Source organism: Ursus americanus, chromosome 5, assembly GCF_024610735.1.
Source record: "Ursus americanus isolate L20-20 chromosome 5, mUrsAme1.1.p, whole genome shotgun sequence".
Taxonomy (NCBI): domain Eukaryota; kingdom Metazoa; phylum Chordata; class Mammalia; order Carnivora; family Ursidae; genus Ursus; species Ursus americanus.
The window spans coordinates 45,282,501-45,296,993 of record NC_142131.1 but is presented as its reverse complement, the minus strand read 5'-3'; the positions used below and the strand labels follow the sequence as shown (position 1 = coordinate 45,296,993).

Genomic DNA, 14,493 nt, shown 5'->3' with positions numbered 1-14,493 from the left:
TCTGGGGCAAAACGCAAATAAACTGGCAAGGTGCATAATCTGAATAATCTTTGAGGATGAGCCAAGCCTTGTCCTTTTGTCAGAAGGAATCATCTAGAAGGAGTCTGGCATCCTGGAGAAAGTCCAGAGTAAACAGCCCCTGAAGGCAAGGCTCTATAAATGCCCAGGATCTGGCTGTGCTCTAAACATACACACACACAACACTCACTCACTCACTCACTCACTCACTCACTCACTCACTCAATGCAGAGTGCAGCAAAAACACCACAACCAAATCCTCGGGAAAACAACCAGAAAACCATTGGCTGCAATGTGCCAGACTCAGAGAATGGACAATCAGAGGCAGAAAGTTTCAAGTCCATGAATATTCAACAAGAATCAATGAAAGTGCTTTTGGAAAACTCCCGGTTGGCACTTCCAGCCTATTCCACAGTTACCTTCTTTCCAAAACATCTGATAGGGAAACCTTCTACTTCCTTTCCCAAAGAATGCTGGACGTGTGCTACATTTTCCATATCAACCATCCAAAACAATGACAGCCCTCCCCACCCCATTTCTTAACTGAGACAGATACTAAAATCTGTGACTGAGAAAGCATGCATTTTATTGAAGGTTTTTAGCTCTTATAAGATTTAAAGTAATAATGATAGTTAATAAATAACTAAAGTAAATAAAAATTTTTATTTAAGAAGTTAGGATAAGAGCACTTAAAACTCGAGCATCTTGACTTTTATAACTTCAAAATATTTGATACAGGTTGTCTGCTACCTCACATAAATTTCAATATAGAGCCCTATCAAGTGAGCAGGGATAGGGGTTATTTATTTGATAGCAATGGAGGCTCAGAGTGAATAAACCATTTATAAAGTTTGCATTATTTTCTTTTAACCAGGTTTATGATCATTATTAAAATCATCTATGCTTCTAAATAAACAGAAAAACAGAAAAACTTAGAAAATTGTTCTCATAATTAAAAAACAAAACAGAACAGAACAAACTTCCAACCAAGGAAAAGAGCCTGTTTGGCAGAAAAGTGCAGGTTTTACTGTTGGGTAGATGGACATAACTAGCTGGGGCTTCAGAAAAGCTAGTTGGCTCTCTCAGTCTCGTTTTATCATCTGTAAAATGATGTGTGTAAAATGTAAAAGGCGTAACAGTATCTACCATGCAGGACTGTTATGAGAATTAGAGACAAAATATTCAAAGCTCCTGGAATATGGTAGAGCAACATGCCATAAGTGATAATTATATGCATTTGGAGTATTTTCTTTCAAAGGAGGCATTAAGGCATCAGTTATTTGGATTTTACATGTAATTAAAAATATATTTTATATATAATGTTCTATTACATCTATGGACATATACTGTTTATACACAAACTCTTTATAGACATACACTGCAGAACAGAAAGTGCATATACCCTCTTCCACCTAAACAATTCCCATTGTCAGACATACATATAGTTTCCCATCTCTACTCCCACCAATAACACTGTGATTAAAATCTTCATGCTAAAGCTTCATCTGCACTGATTTCTCAGGATCAATTTCCAGAAGTAGAATTACTAAGTCAATGGCCAATGATCCTTGTGTTCTAATTGCTTTCTGAAAGGATTATAGCAATGCTCACAAGCAAAAAGAAGTCGAGAAGAGGGTCTGCTCACCTCATTCCTACTACTTTCTGCCTCCATCACTCTGGAAATCTGTGAAAATGGGACCACAAAGAGAACAACTTTCTGGTTTTGATTTACATTTCTTTGATTACCAGTGCGGTTTAATTTTTCCAAATATTTCTTAAGTTGATTTGCAAATTAATTGTTCTTTTCTTTTCCCATTTTTTAAGTCTTAATGTTTTTCCTACAGATTTGTATGAGTTCCTTATTTATATGAAAAATGTTAACCTTGCTGAGTGCCACCTCAACCAAATGGGCAGGGACAAACAAGGGAGAAATGACTAAAAGAGGACAATATTATAGGTAACAATGAACTTACTCGGTTCTCAGTAGAACTGGGTCCCATGATTTCTTCAACTCTCTGAGGCTGTACAGCATCCAGAAAGTAAGAAAACAAGAAGACAACCAAGTCACTAAGATGTTTTGAATACTAAACATGACTCTTCAATCTTTTATGCACCAAATATTTATTGAGCAACTACTCCATGTCAGACTTTGTTCTAAATGCCAGGGAAACTACAATGAAGAAAAGACAGGGTCTCCACTTTCATGGAGATTATTTATTGAATGTTTCCTAAATGTCAGATGTATTTCCAGAGGCCTTCTCATTTCTGGCCTCAAGAACTTTATGTGGAAATATAATTATTTCTGTTTTTCAAATAAAAACACTAAATCTCAGATAGTTTGGTGTATTTGACCAGCAGCGGACAGCAAGCAGTTCAGTGTTAGAGTAAGGCTGTGAACCCAGGCACACAGGATCCAAAGCCCACATGGTTTTCACATTCCTAATAAATAAGATAAAACCCCAAGTACAGGCAGTCCTTGTATTGTTGTGCAGTATTGTAAAAATGACGTGCAGGCTGAAACTGTGCAAAATGATCTTAATAATCACCAGGCAAAAATTACAATTGGTCCATGACCTTTAGAAATTTTTGTCAAAATATTAATAACACTATCACTGTCAGTTATAAATGTATAGGGAAATGAAGAAAATAGCAAAATATTTAGCACACTGATTGGAAATATTGAGAATTAAAGTATTTTATTTCTTTGTAAAAATTTATCTAGGGTAATTAGAGTAGTGTCTGCCTTCTTGTCATATAACTTAGAATACAGGGCAGGTACCTTTTCCACGCCTTGGTAAACTGTCAGTCTCCTTTCTAAACTTGGGTCAGCTTCACCATGTTATGCTTTGCACTTTCAATGTCGTGAAATATCCATGTGTCCCTCTAATGCGATTTTTTTTTGCTTGCATCCTGTCCTCTGGGACATCTTTAATTTTTTGTAATTTTCCTCATTTATGGTGATAAGTTCACCTTCGCTAAGTTCCTTTGGTTGCTTATCTTGAATCTTTAAAATGGCTCCAATGTCAAGATTCCCAGGCTCAGTTATATTTCCTAAACTCCGTTTATGTTCAATTTGAATTTTACTTCCTACGTTATCACTTTTTGTTTCTTTTTTCTCTTCCATTTTTGTTAGCCAATTCATTCCACTGATTATCCTGCAAATTGTCACACGGATTATCACTAAAGACAAGGTGGCAACACAACTACATACTTTGCTCTCTGTGGTAAACTGAATAACAGATGCACAGTGACCAATCACCAACTGAGTATGAAAGAAGGGACATGATTGTAAATAACTAATCATAATACACATATTTAAGAAGTGATTTGTATACTGACAAGTTAGCAGCTAAGTTCACATGCCATGGTAACTGAAATTTTAACTGTGTTGTTGGAGGGTGCTGCTTTTATTTTACTAAACTAACTGAACTGTAGTGACTGAAATTCACACATACTGGAATCCTGCAAAATGAGGATTACCTGTATTATTTTTGGGCTTCTTGGAACTGGGTCTCACATAAATGTACCAGTGAAATGATAGCACATTTTTTAAAAAGGCAACATTGGGGGCGCCTGGGTGGCACAGCGGTTAAGCGTCTGCCTTTGGCTCAGGGCGTGATCCCGGCAATCCGGGATCGAGCCCACATCAGGCTCTTCTGCTATGAGCCTGCTTCTTCCTCTCCCACTCCCCCTGCTTGTGTTCCCTCTCTCACTGGCTGTCTCTATCTCAGTCGAATAAATAAATAAAATCTTTAAAAAAAAAAAAAAGGCAACATTGATGTTATCTTGCCAGTTTTCACACCCCCCAACAACATGTAAAATAGCAGGGTGTGGCCACAGAGAGCACTATTGTTTAATCTGTCAGTTGAAAACCCAGCCCACATACCTTCTCTCCTCACTCCAATGGACATGCTTTTCTAGGATAATTTCATCTAGCTCACAAAGCATAGTGAAGATATTTCCTGTCTTCATGAAAAATACTTCCATCCTCTTCCTGCCCTAGTGAGGAAATGGAAAGAGAATGCTTATCCATCACAACAGGATGTAGAGCTGTGTACCTGGGTCCACCCCCATGTCTCAGATTAAATGTGCATTCATAACCAGGCACAAATCTAAGCAACATGCCATATGTGCAGACCTCAAAAGAAATGAGAACAAGCCTGAAGGAAGTTAGGCAGGGCAACTAGTCCCAAAGATATTGAATATTCTTTGCCACAACATTCCATTTCCTTTGTATCCTGGTTTTCATAGCACTCTACATAATGTCAGTGTGGGGCAAGGGGAAGACAGTGGTTGAGGGGCAGAGGAGTCTGCCTTTGTCTCATCATGGTGCAGATATAATTGTTAAAGTAAGAAAAGGGACACCAGGAGATGGAGGTGTATGAAAAGGGAAGTGTTAGGGTTGCCAGGATCATCCTAAGACCATTGCAGTTGGACAAAAGTATGTAGTAACGGGAAAGTGTCTTAGTTGGGGTTTCCCAGAGGCTGATCCTGAATACAGGTAGTTAATTTGGGTGGTAATGACGGGAAGATCAGAAGAGTGGGAAAATGAACCATGGAAAGCAAGGAAGCAATACAGAATATGCCAATGAGCAGGTAGCTAATGTGAGGAATCAGGACTCAGTTGTCCTGGGACCTCTGGGGGGTATTGGAAAACACCTCAGAGTTGTCTCACCCAAGGAACCTCCTGATTGCGGGCTACTTGCTATCTTGTAACTTCTCAGCATTTAGGGTCTACCTTGCATGTAGCAGAACACACCCTCAGAGGCGAGAGGAAGCCTGGAGGTAGACAGTCACAAATTCTTAGAGTATAAAACCATCTGGAGTTTACAAAATGGTGAGTACCAACAGATAAGGGTAAGGCATCAACAGTGTCTGCCATTGGGTTATAATTATGGTCTAGGTATATTGTTCTAAACACTTTGCATGTATTAACTCATTCATACATGTAAGCCTACAGCAAGACAACAAGGTAGGTACTATTACCATCTTTTTATAAATTAGGCACAGAGAGGTTAAGTAACCCACCCAAGCTCACAGGCTAGCAAGTGGTACAGGTAAAAATTATAAATCATATGATAAGGCTCCATATAACCTCTATACCATACTACCAACACCCACTGTGATGCCTGCTTGTCTTCTCTACTTCCTTTGTTTTTCTATAAACTCTCTTAGATGTTTAAGATTTACTGTATGGCTATGGAACAGCTTCATTTTTAAACAGGATAAGTGAAGAACATTTAAGGGAGCAAGGCACTTTACATGAGCAGGTCCCCAACATAATAAGGTACCAGCCAACTCCAAACAGGATACCTGAGCTTCCATGTAAGAAAGAAACACTCTTCTCTTATTTAAGCCACTGTATTTGGGGATCTTGTCATTACAGTGGCCCAATCCATATCCTAGTTAACACAGAGGATAACGTTGGAGCTTTAGTTACAGCTCCAGACAGCAAACACAAAAGAAGATATGCGGAACCAGCCCTGCCACAACACTAAGACCTTATATAGGAGGTGCTGAGTCAGCATCTGTGTACCTGCATTCCCGCCCCAGTTGTGCATGTTTCTTCTCTTGCTTTTACTAAAAGAAGGGCTCAGGCTCTTCTAGAATTTCCTTTCCTTGTACAGGGAGCTGTTACAAGAGACAACATGATTGAGTCCTCATTGGCTCCTCCACGAGTCACTGCTTGATTTTGAGTCTGCCTCACCAAACCAGTCCTGAAGTCTCAGCGCCCAGAGCTGTCAGCAAACCTCCCACTCCCTGTTTGTGTTGGCTTGTGTCACTGTGACACGCTAGAGGTGTCGACTAAAGCTGTTTACTGGCTTAATTTAAAAACACCTTGAGGTGTTCTTAAAATTCTGCTTTGAGCAGCAAGAAAATAATGGAGATAAAGAGAATATAACAAAATTGTGTTGAAATCACATGGAAGAGCATGAAGAACTTTTGAAAAACTGGTATGTTATTTAAACCTAATCTCTCTCTCTCTCTCACACACACGTATATGTGTATACATATACAAAAACACACATATATGTGTATGTACACACATATATAATTTCAGGAGATCTTATCATTTTTATGGAGCTCAGCCATCCATACCACACATCACATCTCAGGCTACGTGCAACTCCATAGCATATTCTTCTAGGTTAAATAAACAACTAAAGAACAGACTAAAAATATTAGTTTAATGCGCTTGAAAAATAATAGCATCTAAAATCAGATTCCTGTTGCAAAAGCCACCACATAAGCTTCCCTGCTGACTTTTGTAGGGTCAAGGACCTTCTGAGAGTGAGATGCGGGCAGAACCAGACCAAAGTGAAGGGCTAAAAATCTGCTGACAAAGAATCACCAACTGCCCAAGTTAGAAAACCATCTGTCCAATCTCTAGGAAACAGTCTGAAAAAGAAGATCACACACTAGCTAGCAGTAGAATCAGGGCCCAGATCTCCTTTCTTCAACATTCCACAGTACCTTCTGGTCTCCCTATTCTACTGCTCTTACTTCATGACAGTGCACTGCAACACCACATGAGAGGGAAAGTCTTGAGACACAATCCCTCTCTCTCCACCACCCTCGTATTTCCTAGTCGTGCTGCCCTGCCACCTGTCTTACCCGACTCTGACCCACAGTGCCTGGCCACCTGTCTTGGTCCTTGCAGGCTGGGATCAGTAAGAAGAGGAAGTTAAAAGGGAAGTCAGGAGAGGAGTGGGGCATGCTCTTTGCAAATGGGGAGGCTGAAGTAACAATGACAGGAGCAGTCCAGCGCTGCCGCCCTCCCACAGCCCAAGAGCAACATCTAGGCATCCATATACCTGCCTCTCTCCCATGTGTTGACATACAGATTCTTTGTCTCGGATCGAAGCTTTCAGCACTAAAACCCACCATCTATGTCATCTTTCTCCCACAAGTTGAAAGAATTTAGAAAGTTTCCTCAAAAGTCACCTAAACAGAGGCTTATAACTCAAGCTTTCTGGGTTTTGCCCTTTCTCTAGAGTGACTGTAGGAGAGGAGCTTGCCGGAACCAAGGCACTGACATCTCCAGCCCCTAGGTAGGCACAAATTGTCTTATCAGAGTGACCCACACAATGCCAATATTGATGGGACAGTTCTTTTTTTCTATTTGGAAAAGAAGGGACTTGCCCCTGCCCCAAGAGGGCAGGAGAGTGGATAGTCCAAGGTACGTGTTCATAGCTAAGGACATCCAACCATCACCCCAGCAGCATTTCTCAATGTAACATTTAATCACTGCTTTAAAAGTTACTATAATTCCACAAAACATTTAGGAAAATATGATCATGATTATCTTTCAGTAGTGGTTCTAGCTTACAACTTTAAAATATAATCACATGGAAGTAGGCCCTGCAAAAGACAAACTACATGTTGCACATTAGCACTGGTCTTTGTCTACTTTTGATTAATCTAAGTATGTTTTAAAGCACTTCTTAGGGGGAACCAAAGATGTGTAACACTACCACACCCCTAAATCCTCTGATTCTCAGCTATGGGTCATTAGCTTGATACTATTCAATTCAGGCATATTTGGGAAATAAAGCTAAAGGACTGACAGAATTGGAAGATATAAAATGGATCCTATATCTATGCAAGTCTAAATTTTATTCAATGACTCTAAAAAGGGGAAAATTAAAAAAAGAAAGAAATCATAACACTCCCATGTGCTAGGTACCATTATTAGTCCCATTGTACAAACTGGGATGTCCAGCCTGGTTTGGTACTGGCTTGAGGCCACTGAGGTACTTACGTGGCAGAGTCAAGAAGCAATCCAAGAAAGTCACTCTGGATTGTATGCTCCTAACCAGTGTGTTATACTGCCTCTCAATGCCTAGAATATTCTTAAATGTAGCATTTTTGAGATGTGTTCATTCATATATATTTAGTGATGGTGTGTCTGTGCCAAGCATTTCACACTAGTTGCTGAGGATACAAACAGTTGAAAATGACCAGGTTCCTGCCCTTTGGAGTTTACATTCTAAATATATAGAATTAAGCTTGCATAAAACAAAGAATAATTATAGAAATAAATAAAACTAATATGTTGTGATAAATGCTATGAAAAAAAATGAAGACCCTAAGATATTAAATAATGAAGAGGACTCTCTTCACCTAAGTTCTCCATGGAAAGCTTGGCCAGGAATTGCATGCAGGTAGTTTATTTTGGGAAGTGACCCCAGAGAAGAGAAATGGGGACTAGGGAAAGGAAAAGAAGGAAGGAAGAAAAGCTGAAACTAGGGTAAAGTTTCAAGTTGGTCACTCCTGGGGTCTATGCGGTTGATCCTGCTGGGACACTAAGGAACTGTGTAGAATGCTCCTCAAAACTGTCCACCCAAGGGACAGAAAAGTACTGGCCCATCAGCTTCTATTGGCCATGGTTTGTCAATTCCCACCCATTCCCCAGCTGCACACGTGAAGGTCCTGCTGCAGCATCAGAAAAAGTCCTGGAGTCTCTGGAACCCTGGAGCAGAACCTGAGAGAAGCCAAGTGCAGCTGAAGCTATTAGGTGACACCTGAACAAGACTGTTGCCATCACAATGGCTGGAATAAGACGTGGGCTGAGAGGGTCTGAGGCAGGCACAAGAGATTATCTGCTTAGGTGGGTGGGTCAGAGTAGGCCTCTCTATGGAGGAGGCCTCAAAGATGACATCTAAGGAAGAGAAGAGCTAAGAACAGCAAGAGCTGGGAGAAGAGCACTTCTAGGCACAGGAAACAGCATGTTAAAAGGCCCTGAGAAAGAGCGTGCATCTTTCAGGAACCAAAAAATCAGGTAGTTGTGGTAAAGAAGGGGGCAAGGCAGCCCACGATGTGATAGTAAAAAGGACATAGACCAGATCACGCAGAACGTTGGAGGGCATGATCAGGATTATATTCTAAGTGGATATGAACTCATTAAGGGGTCATAAAAATGTACCCTCCTAATCTCCAAGAACCACAGGTATGAAGCTTAGAAGTCATGCTACTCTAAGAAGGACAAACTGGTTGACAGTACAACTGACCAAAGATCCATACTGGGGCCAAAAGTGAAGGCTTTCTTTCAAGTTGGGGCAAAGGTGATGGTTTGTCTTGGGCTGTACTGCCAGGCTCAATAGGCAAGAATCCAGTCATCAACACATTGTCATGAAAACAACTTAGAACCAAAGCTGGGATGGGGCCAGGAGCAGGATGGATAGATACTGTTTGGGGAACTCTTAGGGGTCAGGGTGCCTTAATTTCCTTTGTCTGCTGTTAGCATTGATCATCAATGTAGAAAAAAGTCTCAAGTCTCCAAGACCTGGAGGAACAAGAATCTGAAAGGAACTCTGGGGCGCCTGAGTGGTTCAGTCAGTTAAGCAACCGACTCTTGATTTTTGGCTCAGGTGATGACCTCAAGACCTCATAAGCCCCCCCTTCCCCCACTCTAAAATAAATAAATAAATCTTAAAAAAGGAAAGAGAAAAGAAAAGTGAAGCGAAGAGAAAGGTAGGGAAGGGAAGGTTAAGGAAAGGAGGAACTCTGTACTAGGAGCTCCTGACTCTCTCCCCTTGAGGTGCATTTTCATCCTCCCCTAAGAAGTCTTTCTGATTTCTACTGCAACTGCTGGGCTGGACCCAAAGGAAGGCATTAATGTTCTGATCCAAGCCTCAACAAAACCCCTTTCCCTTGATATTTGTTGAACAGGAATTGCTTGTCTATGTTTATTTAAACATATTTGCCACATGATTAATGAGTAACATGAACCACTTACACCTGGGAATCATTAAACCTGTCATTTCCATTTCCCTTGCCTGTCTGACCTTTCCCTAGCTTACAGGTACAGCACTATACATCCTATCCTGTCTCTTTAATACCTTTTATGGTTGTGTTACTCAGAGTAGGCTAGATGTTAACAAGAGTAAAATTCCAGTGGCTTAACGCAACAGGTTTATTCTCATTTCTGTCACAGTCCCATGCAAGATTGCAGTGAAGTTCCATGCAGTCATTTAGGGATTCAGGCTCATTCCTTCTTACAATTCCACCTTCCTCTGAGTCTTTGGAATCATCTCCATTTGGCCAGGAGAGAAGCAAACAGAGCTTGCAGAAAAGGTTCCTGGTCTTCAGTGAGGCACACTGACTTTGATGAGAACCAGTTTCATCTCCCAGCCCTGCTTCTGCCCTGATGCACAGGGAGCAAGAAGCACCATGAGTGGGAAATCAAAAAAGAGGGGACCCTGGATACCACTGGGCACCAGCAGCTTCCACCACAGTGATGAAAGAAAACAAAGCACCTTCTAACTACTATGACAAATATGGAAACTGTGCATGTGCTATATCATGTAATAAAGGGCAGGGACAAAGAAATATGCCTGGCTTCCTAAAATGCATATAGCAACAATACAGAGTACTCAAGTACATGTAGGTGTCTCTTTCTCTCCATGACCCTATAGTTGTGAAACTTCTGAGCCTGCAAAGATTTATTATTATTATTATTATTATTATTATTATTATTAACCTTTCTTTTGAGTTGTGGTAATATATATATATATCATAAAACTTATCATCATAACCATTAATTGTACATCTCAATAAGTGTTAAGTACATTCACATGGTTGTGCTACTAATTTCAAAAACTCTTTCCATAACTTCGGAGTAATAAATTAACATTCAAGAAAACTAATAGGATCTATGTTTGCGATTCCCCACATAAAGACTGTAAACATTTTTTAAGAGTTCTGTAATAGTACAGTTATTTTAAGATCAATTTATAGTATACTGATCGTAATTAAAGAGTATTATTTATTCTTTTGTTTTTTAATTGTAATAAAATACATGACTCTAGAACCTGCCTCAGGTGGGGCCAGAGGATGTGCATAAAGTGGAGAGGACGTAGAAAGCTCCATAATTGAATCGATGTCTGATACACCACTTGAATAAATTCTTCCATGACTTTCCATAGTTCTTGCTTCATAACATGATAAACTATTTGAACTGAAAGGGACCTTAACTCATCTAGTTTCTGCAAAGATCACTGCAGGTTTCTCTCACACTGCCTTGAATTCAAGTCTGTATATAATCCTTTACCAGGCTGCACGAGCCTGTGGGTACAATAGAACTATCCCCCACTGCAGTCATCTGAACTTACCCGCTCCTTGTCCCATGTTTCAGCTCACCTCCAACTGACACCCAACAGGGAGTCAGCAGGCAGTCCCTCAGGCAGGCTCCCCATTCTCCTGCTCTAGACGTCCTTTAGGTGGGCTCTTCTGGTGCCTCTCATCACCACTACCTCCACTGCTGCTACCTGGCCCCACACACAATGCGAAGATCCATGTCCTGGGAGCCATCACCTATGATAAGCTCCCCAGGCTATGACTCTTCCTGATGGACAGGCTGTTCTTCCCGGGATCAAAGCCTGACCACGACCTGGGCATACCTGCAGAGCAGGGCTCCCTTCCATATTTCCTAGAAGCTAGAGAGCCCTCTCCCCATAGGACTATCTCCACCCTATGTGGTGAGCCTGGAGAACAGTCACTGGCTTGACCTCTTTTTCCCTCCTTCACCCCCAGCAACCCCCAAGTACTGAGCACAAACCTTACCCTTGTTGGCTCTCTTCCCCCAAAGCAAAGAAGCTCAGGGAGAGGCTTCCCTATGCTTCCAGCCCCATCAGTCCTTCGTGCAGCCTCTGACATGTCTGAGTCTCAAGTTCATGTGCTTTTTTGTCTTTCCTGGACATCATAAGCTTTCTGAGGACAGATGAGCTGGTGTCTTCTGTGCACAGAGAGCACCATGGCTATAAACTGCCTGACAATGAATGAGTAAAGGAACACAGATGCACACTACACTTTCCTTGGTGGCCTAACCATTCCAAGACAGGTAGTAGTAAGGTGTCATACTGTTTCTAAAACAATTGTTTTCATACATATAGGTGTTTTATTTAAACAACTTACTATGTTTCTGATCTCTCTAAATCTGACATTTTCCACTCAACAACTAGAGATTAATATTCACCAGCACTATAGGATGAAGAACATTATCAGATTCCATCAGAATGATTATTTATGTTTTCTACTCAAATAATAACAATATTCTTTTTTAAAAAGTCCAACCAAGATTGCTCCTTCCATGTGTCGTGGCCCAAGCAACAATGGAGAGCCTGGTAATCAGACACCTGAGTTCTTCACAGTGTAGCAATGAATGATTCTTTTCTTTCTCTGTTCACTGGTGTTTTCTAGTCTTACCCTCCATTTCACAGCTTTGTTAAACATTCAGGTCAAGGTCAGAGCAAGGAACTATTTCAGGGTGGAAGGAACCGAATTTGGCTTACATAGAGGTCAATGGCCTCTCCCCATTGACAACACTTAGCACCCAGCCAAGGAGTCTGTCTCTAGATTCCAGCAGAGAAAAAAACAAAAGTAAAAAAAACAAAACAAAACAAAACAAAAACCCCAAAAACCTCCCTCAAGAAAATGTCAATTTTGCTCTGTTTTGCCCCAGGCTAATCCTGTTTCAGGTTACAGGGCAGCAGTTCCTTGCAGAGGGGAAGTACTAAACCTGAATTCTATTTCTAGCACTCACTCAAATGCTCCTCGACCTTATCCTGGCCTCTTCATCAGCTTTGTCCCACCCCCTGCATAATCCTGGCTCTAAACTGCTACCCTCCAGCATTTCTCTACTAATGGTATTATTGTGTGTAAGTGTGTAACACAACGGAAAATTCCCTAAAACTTTAACCCAAGTGGTCTTCATTACAAGGAGCCACTAATACCAACCAGCCTAAAGGGGTTTCTGGGAATGAGCCTCAAAAGTCTGGCTTCCAGTACTTGCGACATTAAAAGTCTAAAACTGACCACTAAGGAATAGGGACATAGGAATACCGATCTTCCCTGGAGGCAGAATTCACCCCTTACCTGGGAGGCATAAACATACCCACAAAATCTCCTACAGGAAGCCATGGCAAACCACCCTGTGTTTAGCCCACATTTTAGCGATTTACTCTGGTCACATGGGAGCCATTTGTAGCACTGGCATCCATAAGTTGTTGAAGCAAATAAACCTGACCCTACTAGTGAGGGGAGAGGAAAAAAAAATTCCCTTCTGGAGATGCCAGTTCAAGTGTATTTTGTGAAAACAAAAGCGACTCTGCGTAATAGTAGAGGCCATTTTTCCAATACTTTGTGCGAACCATGATTACACATGGTGCTGCAGCCATGTTTCTGGAGGCAGCGCTGGCTTCCCTGAGAAGGCACACCTTGGAGGAGAACAGCTGAATCAAATAGTGACTTTACCTCTTAGGCACTGGGTGACCTTGAGCACTCATATCATGTCCTGGTCTCAGTTGCTTCTATACAATGGGGTTTCTACATGGACCTAATTGATCATATTTCCAGACAAATGAGAAAATGCCTGTCCAATGTTTTTAGCTCTGTGTCTGAACATGCCAATTACTTTATGAATGTTACCTATTAACAATAATTATAATACTAAGGCTCATGAAGAAAAATGTCATAGCCAGGGAACTCATGAAAGATGACCAAAAGAACTGATCCTATTAACTCCTTTTGGCCTAAAGCATTCTAATAGATACTTCTATCTTAGCACCTATTACATGTCCTTGTACTCTTTGTTTACTTGTTTATATCCCCACAATTCTGAATCTCCTCTCTTTTTTATCACTTTATCACAATATCTCTCTAGCACATTCCTTATAGAACCTTTGTTGAGTGAATGGAAAATCAAGTGGGAGGGAAAATTTGTCTCATAAAGCCAAAACAGTTGTTTCCTATACAAATTATTTCTAGAAAAATAGCATTTTGCTTATTTATTGTGAACTGTTTTCCCTTTCCCTCCTCTGTCTGTCAGGAACACCAAGTCCCAGATTCAGAGTAATTTGCCAAGAGTTGTTTAGGTACTAAAAGTGTCCAAATCCATGAAAGATTTTTGATGGGATGAGTCCATTTTCAACCCTGTTGTGGCCTGCAGATGTGGAAGCTAGGAATTTCAAGGTGGATAAAAGGAAACAGAGTCAGTAACTGCACAAATGAGCCTCTTACTATGGAAATACGTGGGTCTTTGAGGAGTGAACATCCTCAGCTTTCTAAAGAAGGACTATGAGCCAGCAGAGTGAAGCAAGTCTTGTCCCATTGCTTCTCTTGTTTTGGCAATGGGCTTTTGAAGCTCACTACAGATGTGATGCTGGGGGGCCCATTTTAGTTTGTAGAATGTTGTTTAATCCATCAGAACAACTGCAGTAGATATACTGAAAAGTATGAGACTCAACTTCAGCAGTTTAACAGCAGGCCATTATCTCAAATTGGAACTTATGAACTTATTCAAACCATTATTCGAGCTTATTCAAATGAATCTGAGCTCCTACTAATGGGACTAGCTATATAATTTGTAAATCCAAGTACAAAATGAAAATGCAGAATCCTCTTCAAAACTTATTAAGCATCTCAGGATGGTAACAGCAGACCAGTAACCCAAGCATGGGCAATGGGCACAGGACA

General features: G+C 40.8%; 1 protein-coding gene across 1 annotated transcript in view; it reads right to left on the bottom strand.

The window, feature by feature from the left end:
• ANKRD55 (ankyrin repeat domain 55) overlaps window positions 1-4,011 on the bottom strand; it is a 277,398-nt gene extending 273,387 nt beyond the window's left edge. Inside the window, exons 1-2 of the mRNA XM_045795056.2 lie at window positions 3,905-4,011; window positions 1,992-2,039 (exon numbers count right to left, since the gene is read on the bottom strand). The gene's annotated coding sequence lies outside the window, so the exon portion shown is untranslated. The remainder of the gene's footprint in view (window positions 1-1,991; window positions 2,040-3,904) is intronic.
• Window positions 4,012-14,493: the final 10,482 nt, after the last annotated feature.